Source organism: Nelusetta ayraudi, unplaced genomic scaffold, assembly GCF_046127955.1.
Source record: "Nelusetta ayraudi isolate G7.1 ecotype Tasmania unplaced genomic scaffold, CSIRO-AGI_Nayr_v1 ptg000011l, whole genome shotgun sequence".
In the NCBI taxonomy this organism is placed as follows: Eukaryota; Metazoa; Chordata; class Actinopteri; order Tetraodontiformes; family Monacanthidae; genus Nelusetta; species Nelusetta ayraudi.
This window is the reverse complement of record NW_027466061.1, coordinates 17,303,307-17,312,500: the sequence shown is the minus strand read 5'-3', so window position 1 is coordinate 17,312,500 and position 9,194 is coordinate 17,303,307. Positions and strand designations below refer to the sequence as shown.

Genomic DNA, 9,194 nt, shown 5'->3' with positions numbered 1-9,194 from the left:
GAGCATCGCCTGCTTTTGTTCTGTGTGGAAATGGTGGAGAAAAAAAGGAAAGAAAATGGAAAACAGAACACATTTGTCTCAGCCGATCCTCCTCAGCCTGCATCAGAAATGTCACAACAGCTCAAGTTGCACATTTTGGTTCGTGCTGCTCGCGATTTGCACAGTACAATACTGCTAATCAATAACAAAGATTTCAGCAGATTCTGTAAAAGAGCTCTTGTTTGCTTTCTGAGCTGCGCTTGTGTCGTGGTGTGCGGCTGAAGGCTTGTCTTTTTCTTTTTTGGTTTTGCTCAGTCTCTCGGTGAGGCATCAAAGGGGAGTGAGATACAGAGTGGGGCTGATGTATACAGCGGGTTGGATCTTTTTTCTCTCTCTCTGTCTCTTTGTGGGTCGGCTTGCTTTCGCTATGGGCCATGAATGCGACCTTGTTAAATTCGCTGTATTAGTAATCTGCTCAGGCTTAGAGGCTGCGCCATAGAGCATGACCACTCATTTTTTTTGTCCAAGAATTAAATGTCACCTCAGGTTGGGTCACCTGCAAACAAAAGGCCACCAGCCGATTTGCAGGTATAAACAGCCTAAGATAAGGAAGCCGTCTCCCGCCGCGCAGGAAATTGAAAAATACGTCGCACAGAAACAGTAAAGCACAAAGGACATCTTTGTTTGCCTTACTCCATCGATATTGACGCCGTCCTGTAGCGAGTGCTCCCACCCAGTGTGCGTGGCACAATGGTTTCATCAGGCATGAGGGCCAGGAAATGAACTGTCATCACCAGGCGTCTCTTATCAGAGCTCCAGTTTTCTGCTTGCATTGACTGGAATGCCGGGCTGAAGGAGGAATCGGGCAAGGTCATCGCACTCCAGCCAATCAAAGTGGTCAGTGTTCCAGAGATAGAGGCCCGTGGCCAAGGAATGTGGCGGGGTGTTTTATTTTTCACCGTCCTATCTGGTAAATCTCAGGGGAAACCCAGACTGACCAGGCTTGTAAAGGATGTTGTTTGTTGCAGAGTGTGCACGTTTCGCAGCGTGCACGCCCTATGTGCAGACCTGCAAGTTGATGGAATGCTTGGTAGCGTTGGAAGGCTGAACCACATGTGGGGAAAAATGTAGTGGTTAGCAAAAAGAAAACATTTTTTTTCAAGCGTTTTCTCCCCTCATTTCTAATAAATGTTTCTTGTCTCTTGTTTCTTCAACAATGTGCTTTGAAACAATGTGGGGAAATTGTCATGAGACTCATGAATTAAATGAATTTTATGTTTCTCATGTGACTTGAAAATGTTTCACATTTTTATCTACAGGTTGAGTCATGTAACACATTTGAATTGCTTTCAGTAACTTTGCCAATGCAAAAGTTCTTCTCCTTTCACTTGATGTGTTCAGTTAAAAACCAAAATCCAAACATAAAAAAGATTGTGCCAAATTATTGTCAAGATAATGACTTGAAAAATGAACATTTCGTCCCCGCACGCCTCATTTTTCCTTTTTATTCATCTTCGAATTTAAAGCCCTTGCTAATAAGCGCTATATAAGCATAATGTATTATTATTGATTTTTAGAAAATAAATGAATGCAGCTCTAATGGCATAGTTTTCTCAAATTGCCGCCCATTACTGATGATTTGCATTATTATTGGAGTTCCCATTGAGTGACCATAAAAAACAACAATTGCATTTTCCCCCAAATTATCTTCCACACTGTATTTTTTTCCGTCAATATATGGTCGTTGTCACGCCCCTGACCAGTGCAGTATATTATCTGACATTCAAGAGTTTGCGCTGCCATTAGTAATTAGCTGGCTGCATGTTAGCAGATGAGCTTGCCCTTGGTAATTCAAGCAGAGCTCATCGAGCAGTTGAAGTTAGTGAGTCTCCTGTGTGTGCGTGTTTGTTTCACTATTGATGTACCAGTCTGGCATGCATGCCGTCTCAAAAATGCCACATGCAGAGGAGCCTGAGGACGCCTGGACAGGATGGACTGATCTCGCAATTGCGTTGTACATTAGTATAATGACAATGGAGCTGCTTTACTTTTACCTTTAACTTTACCTTCACTGATAAATCTGAGCGAGACTTTGCAAATTATGTTAGGATGAAATGTGGCACTCAATCCAAAATCAATCACAATGAATCTGCACGAATAAAGGAATTTATTGTTATTATTTGATTTCTTTCTTTATTTTTTTTTAAGAATTTAATTTAAGAATCGCTCTCCCAAGAGTGACACACTTATTTTCGCAGCAAAAACTGAATTAGTGCTGTAATTAAAAAATAAACATATCTAAGATGCTTTTGCTATGTATAACACAATATAACTCCGGTTTTCCAAAGATTGCAGACTCACCTTGAATTTAATGGTGAGGTTTGAGGCCTTAGTCGAGATTTTGTTGTGTTCCTTTGATGCTGTGGAGTATTTCTTTTTCTGGTACAAACACACCTGAGACATTCTTGTTTTTGCTTTTAAAACCTGGTGTTTCTCACTGCCTTGACAAGTAGACTGGATGGTGTGTTTGTCTCTCTCTTTGTTTGTGTCTCCTTTCTGCCGGTTCAAAACACGGTTCAAAAAAATGTCAGTTTACTCTAAAAATTGACGGCACAGCATTGAGTGAGGGAAATGAGCCAGAGGATTGTTGTCAGTTACTCATCATATGGGTGAATCGGGACGTATTTATTAATTTATATCTATTTTTTTCATTCACGATTAATCCTGCAGCAGTGAAATGAAATGAGCAACAGCACTGCGAACGGAGCCACCCCATCCAGTCCTGACACTTGTTTCGAGACAGCAGAAACACTCGCAGACTCCTGCAGTTTCCGCCTCCACGTGAAGGCAACACCTGTCTCTTATCAGACATTTCTGTTCATTATCATCTCAAAGGCGCACTCTGTGGTCCTGCTCTTTCGTGCACTGGCTGGCTCATTATTCATGTAATCCGTGTTCCACTCGCAGCCTCGCGCGACGCTCTGTCTGAGGTGACACACCGAGTCAGCATGCGGGTCTCTCCCAGGCGTCTGATTGGGTGGGAGGGTGACCGCCAATCCAACGAGGAGGAAAGGCAACGGGACAGTGGGACAGAGACGCCTCAACCGCCGTTCTCTGTCCGTCAACCCCCCACTCCCACACACATACACACACACACCCACTGCCCTCGAGGGAGTCACAAGACTTATTCCCAGACACATTTTGAGCGGAAAATCCAGCTCAGGCTTGGGTTCAGGGTTAGGCTAGTGCCTTTGAGAGGAGTTAAGCATCGCTCAAGGTGGATCAAACCTGCGAAAAACCACCACCTCACTCGTCACATTTTCTTTTCAAACTCCCCGCTTCTCTGCACATTGTCAAGTCCCCTGAAAAAAGACATGCGACAGGATGTTAGATATTGAACCAGAAATGAACTAATTCTGTCAAAAGACGCTCTCCTGGGAGCCTATATGTTTTTTTCCCCTCTTGCAGATTGAACCTTATTGCTTACTTTAAAATGTTTAGCCTTTGTGACAGCTATTTGTTCCTTCCTCTTTTTTTATTTTTATTTTTATTTTTTAAAAATGGTTGTTTTCTCAGTAGACGATACACAGTGTCAAATTATGCCACGCTTTAATCCACGGGACGTATCCGTGGACCGAACAAAAGGAGACGTCACGTCGGGTAATGTCTCTGCGGCTGAATCACTCTTGTCACTTGTCGGTGTGACTCACATTAAGCGCTGACCCTCTTAGCATTCGAGGGATTATATGTGTTGGTAATGTAATGACGCTCTCCACTTTCCGCGCCGCTGTTCTTTAATGTGTGCCCGCAAGGTCAAGGATCATCCAACCAATCAACGGGCGAGAAAACCTTGATTCTTGCGGGCAAATGAAGACGCAGTCATTAAGGAGGCTGCACCTCTGTCTTTTTTTTTATTTTTATCCCCCGCCCCCTCTTCTCTAGCCCTCACTCCCCTGGGAGGAACTCTTCATCTGAAGTCTTCCATGGCTGAGACAGCTTTTCTCTTGCACCAAAATAATCCACCATGTCAAGTGCATCAGCTGTGGTGAAACTTTGACTCATTTTTCTTTATTGTGATTCTGGGATGTCATTTTGGTGGCATCAGAATAGAAGAGCTTGCGCGTGTCGAGGGTTACTTGCATAATTTGTGGCCTTGGTAAGAGCGTCTTACCGGAATTTCGATCATCCAAGTTCTTATTCATAGGAACTTTTATTAGTGTGCTCCATGCGTTCAATCACGCCTTAAATCGGAATAATTGCATATTAGCGTTGCTGCAGCTTCTTAGCTTCGGTTTTGTTCATGTCCTCCTGCCTGAAGCCACCAAGGACGGTCTAAAGACCTTGAGAGCTCAGTTGTTTCCTGAAAATCGTGCCCATGTTGAACACGGACATGGCTGTGTCTAACTTGATGGTATCTTGATGTGCGTAAATAGATTCTCACGAGTCTGCACAGTCGGTCACTCTAGCCTGACTAACACAATGAATTATTTTTGCTAAAGCCCTGAGAGAGGAGGACTTGTGTCAACGCAGAGCATTTCATTTTCTGCCACTGAATATTTTGAAGTCAAAAGTCCAGAGGCAACCTTCAACAGCGGCTCCAAATCAAAAGAAAAAAAAAACACACCAGCATCAGTGCAATTTGTGCCTTTTTGAAAACTGAAATGGCAGCACCGAGTCCTTCTATCACCGAAAGAGAAAAAAGATACGACTCAGTCTGACCGCAGATGGTCTCAGTCCTGTATTTCCAGTTTCTATTTCAGAATACTTATATCGGAATCAAGAGTGTCTGATAGCAGCCGTCTGGGAAAGGCGTGTGCAGCCCCCAAGGTTGGGGGTCTTGTCTGACGCTGTCTTTAGAAACAATTCCCAGCAAGGTGAAGAGGAGTGCGGACTATAAAGTGTCAGGGGAAATGGTGCCGCTTGTCCAACAAGATTTTTTACTGTTTCGCCGCAATTTTTCACCAGTCAAAATGCAATGCGAGCCAGTCGTGCTGCTGGAGTTTTTTTTTTCCGCCTCTGTTTGAGAAAAGCGGGTGTCAAAGTCCCCTCTCATATCCCACCTCACCCCACCCACCCAAGTGTGAGTCTCACTTCTGATGTGTGGTCACATAGTCTGCCCTAACTCGCCTCGCGCATTTTCGGCGATTGAAGGCAAAACTGAAGGGATGAGAAATACAGTGTGTTGGTTTACACATGCTGTTTGCTGCAACAGTTTTTTGAATTCTCTGCTGTGTTGACTCTCGAGGCTTGAATTCCTCATCCAGTGATCCGCTAAACAGAAGGAGAATTCTTCTGCGTCTATCAAAGAAGCCAAGCAAGATTTACAACCGGCAATGGTTGGGTGGGTGGGTTGGTGAACGGGGGTGTTACTTCACCAGAGCAAAACATGCCGCAGCACCACTCCGGATATTGGATTATGGAGGCATTCCCCCCACTGCTGTAGTGAAAGCTTGACTCTGAGGCGCACTCATTCTTCCAAAGATGTCAGCTACCAGTAATATTGGGAATAAAACAACCTGGGGAGACAAACAGTCTTGGAGTGGCCCTACTGTGACCGCGGAGGGGGCACTCTTATTTAAAAAAAAAAAAAAAGGCTACACCCTCCTTTATGCTGCAGAGAAAGCGTCCCTGACAAACCCCAGCAGAGAACAATGGGGGCCAGCCTCGGGGAAACAAGACCATTTGCATGCAGCTGTTTGCCGTTTCCAGGGACCACAAAGGCCAATCAAAGGAGCCCTAATGGAGGATGACAAGCGTCAACCAACGCCTGCACTCTCTGTCTGGGCGAGCTCACACCGCTATGTCTGTCTACCCTCCAGTTTTTGGTTTTTTTTTTTGCTTTATTTTATTTTTTGGAACTGTTCAAACATTCCTCACCCCTCCTCTCCCGCATTGCTGCCGCTTGATTCCCCAATGTGGAGAAGTTTGGGTTAAAGGTTGGACACAAGTGCTCTCTGTGCTTGCAGACACCAAATGCCAATATTGCAACACCAAAAACCTCCATTATCTTTTCATTTCGTCTCCCGGGGTTTTAAAAGCCAGAAATTGCACCGTTGCCGTTTGGCGTCAGATTCTCCAATCTGCACCACAGAGCCATTTCCAATTTCAGGGTGTTGATAGAAAACAAAATATGTATCAAGAGGTGGGGAGGGAGTGTCATCGGTGAATTATAAGTTGTCAACCGGAGAAGAAGGGAGACGGGGGGGGGACCAGAGGAATGTGTCTGATTGAGAAGCGGAGCCAGTCCACGCTTTGCTCTCTTGAGCTCAATAGAGGGCTCAGCAGGCAGGTCATGGGGGCGGTATTTGAAAAGCTACTTTCCTCTGAGTCCCTCACTGACCAGAATGCATGATAGAGACTTCTGTCAACAAGGCCAGGAAGAGGGATCGCAGCTGTTACCGCAAAGTCAAAGTGGTTACCTTGGAAGTTTGACTATATTATGCAGAAAAAAATATTCGATTTTGTCCCAGATTTCATGACAACTTGAGGTCCAAGTCAGACACCATGGATTTTTTTTTGGTCACTGCTTTTCTTGACATTGTTGTGGTGCCCTTCCGTCGCAGCCTTCAACTTCAGCAAAGCTGAGCAGTCAAACAAAGCACAAAACCCAGGATGAAAAACTGTTCTGTGCTCGTGACACTGACATTTGTGCACACAAACAGTCCTCCACCTCCCTCCGTGAGCCACACAAAACTCGTTGAAACGGCAAAAGCCAACACAGAATAATACCTACACCCAGAGACCTTTGTTATCTCAAGGTTTCCCCTTCTTAGCTGAGCTTAAATTCTAAAGTCTCATACAGAATCCAGTTAAGTCGACTAAAAATAAATTTGCTTGAATCCACTTCTCCCTCCCTCCTTCTCTGCCTCCAGAGCAAAATCCCCCCTCCTTTAAAAAAAAATATAAACTTTTTGGACAGATTTGTCATTGCTTGGCCAATTACAAGTTGACATGGGAGCCATTAATAAAGGCCGAGGCTGTCCGCAGTTTGGAGAAGAAGCAATTTGTTCCTTTTGCCCGCCAGAGCAGGCATGATACTCCCCCTAATTGATGTAGTGTTAGCCTATGACCAGAGAGATCCATGGAGGCGAGGGAGGAGGAGGAGGTGGGCAAGTCACAGGCCCTAATCAATCGCCAGCCCTTCTGTTGACAGCAACACGCCATCGCGGCGTGGTGGTGTGACAGATGGGCAAAGTCGCCAGTGGACAGACAGTGAAAGGGACTCACAAAGGCAGGCAGCACGTGCCCGCTCATTTAATTTCTTTTCTCTTTCTTCTCGTGCCCGTGTAAGATTTTAAAACCTCCTGAAATGTTTTCTTCCCGTCTGCTCTCCGCTGCCTCTGCTGCGATAAACCCGTCACTCCTTCCATGAGCAATGGCAGGCGGGATGATCATTAGTCTGTGCCGTAAAGCTGGTGACTTCACTCTGGTTTTTATCATCCACCATTCTGGACAGGTTTTCAAAGAGGGCCCAGTAATTGTAGTGGTTATTGGAATAGATGAAGTGACCCCACGGCCCTCCACTTAGAGTCCAGCCGCACCGACGTCTCTTAATGAGGTGATAAACAGTGCAGCTAAGCAGAATCTACCAGCCATTAGATAAACCGTGGCATTATGGTGAAATGTCTAGTGGCTAAATGCCAGAGAATTTCAACCATTATGTTCATATTTTGTTACTTGGCGACTGACGCTAATGTCTGGTAAGGTTTTTCTCCAATACGTAATGATCTTTTTATATATATATATATATATATTTCTCACAGTGTATGTTCCCCAGATGTCCGTGTTTTGTTTCGGGGTTTTTTTTTTTTTTCTCTTTCCCCCCTGCATGCATGAGTGTGACGTGCACAGACTGACATGGAATATCTTTGCAGCCGAGCCAGGCGGGCCGAAATGACTAGCAGATATCTGGGTCGGGGGGTTTTTGTTTCAGCGGAGGAATTTCGAGGCGGAATCACTCCTACCATAAGCAGTTGAAACAATGCTAATTGCGCCAGGCCCCTACTGTCAAGAGTGCGGGGGTAATTAGAGTGAGGGGGCAAAGTGAGCCCATGGTGGAAGGCATTAGTACGTGACAGTGCGCCTGAGCCAAAGGGGGGCATGGAAAAGGTAAAGGGCTGAAAGGAAGGCTAATTAGCAGAGAGCAGTGCAGAACGTACAAATGGTGGCTGCCCCCCCAACCGCCCCCAATACCCCCTTCCCCCCCTACACACACACACCCACCCACCCACACACACACACACTGGGGACCTACGGCTGCTGCAAACAACGGTCGTTATTGACGATTCAGACCCATGACTGCTCACACTGCTGAGGCAAGGTGCATTTGTACTTCGACTTGACTTAACAGCTAATTATATAAAGGACCTGATTGTTCCAACAGTTACAGTTCGTAATTTCAGTTTCCGTCTTTTTAATGCCGGCATGACTGCATTTTCCCTTCTTTTTTTTTTCTTTCTTGCTGCATTTACTTCATGGATGCGCTATTTAAAATGTTGAACAAAAAAATAATATGTTTTTTTTTGGAACTGCCGTTTTGTCTTTGGTTTGTTACTTCTGTCGCTCACAATGACACCGGCGGCAAAATCGCGTCGTTACAGACACAAATGATGAAATTGGCAGCGTTGGAGACAAACGCGAAGCCGATCATTTGGCTCGTCTGCTCGTTTCTCTGTCATTTCAGATGAGGAGCTGAAATCTGAGAAATTGCTTCGAACTGCTGCACCGACATCCAAAAAACGTCTCTTCTTCTTTGTTTCTCTCTTCCTGTCTTCCCAGCCAAATGCTTAATTTTCTCTTTAAGACGATCTGTTTGGCTGTTCAGTCCCATCCGCTCTGCTCCATGTATAGATTTTTCCTCCACTGTGGAATCCGGTCTCTTCGATCGCCGCCGTTGCCAAATGGATGGCGTTACACTCTGTTCTGCTGGGATTCTGCCTCTTTTTTTAAAAAAAAAACTTTTTCTTAGCAGAGCGAGCAGAGCACGGCAACCAAAAAAGAAAGTTTGCACTAACAAACAGCAAACTACTTTGATTCCTGATAGTCCTGATGGCCAGCTCCGTCTCTGCCGGTGGATCTTCTGCCGGTGGCAGCCCGCTGCATGTGTTTGTAGCCCTGTTTTCGTTCAGGAATGTATGAGGTTACCAGTCTCTCTCTGATGACTTGCACTCCGTGTCTTAGCCAACGTCCAAAGACCGCAGAGAGAAAAGAATTGT

The 9,194-nt window shown here is 45.2% G+C and overlaps 1 protein-coding gene across 8 annotated transcripts in view; it reads left to right on the top strand.

Annotated features, from left to right (window-relative positions):
- Positions 1-9,194, top strand: part of adgrl2b.1 (adhesion G protein-coupled receptor L2b, tandem duplicate 1) — an 89,648-nt gene that overhangs the window by 28,430 nt on the left and 52,024 nt on the right. The window lies entirely within an intron of this gene.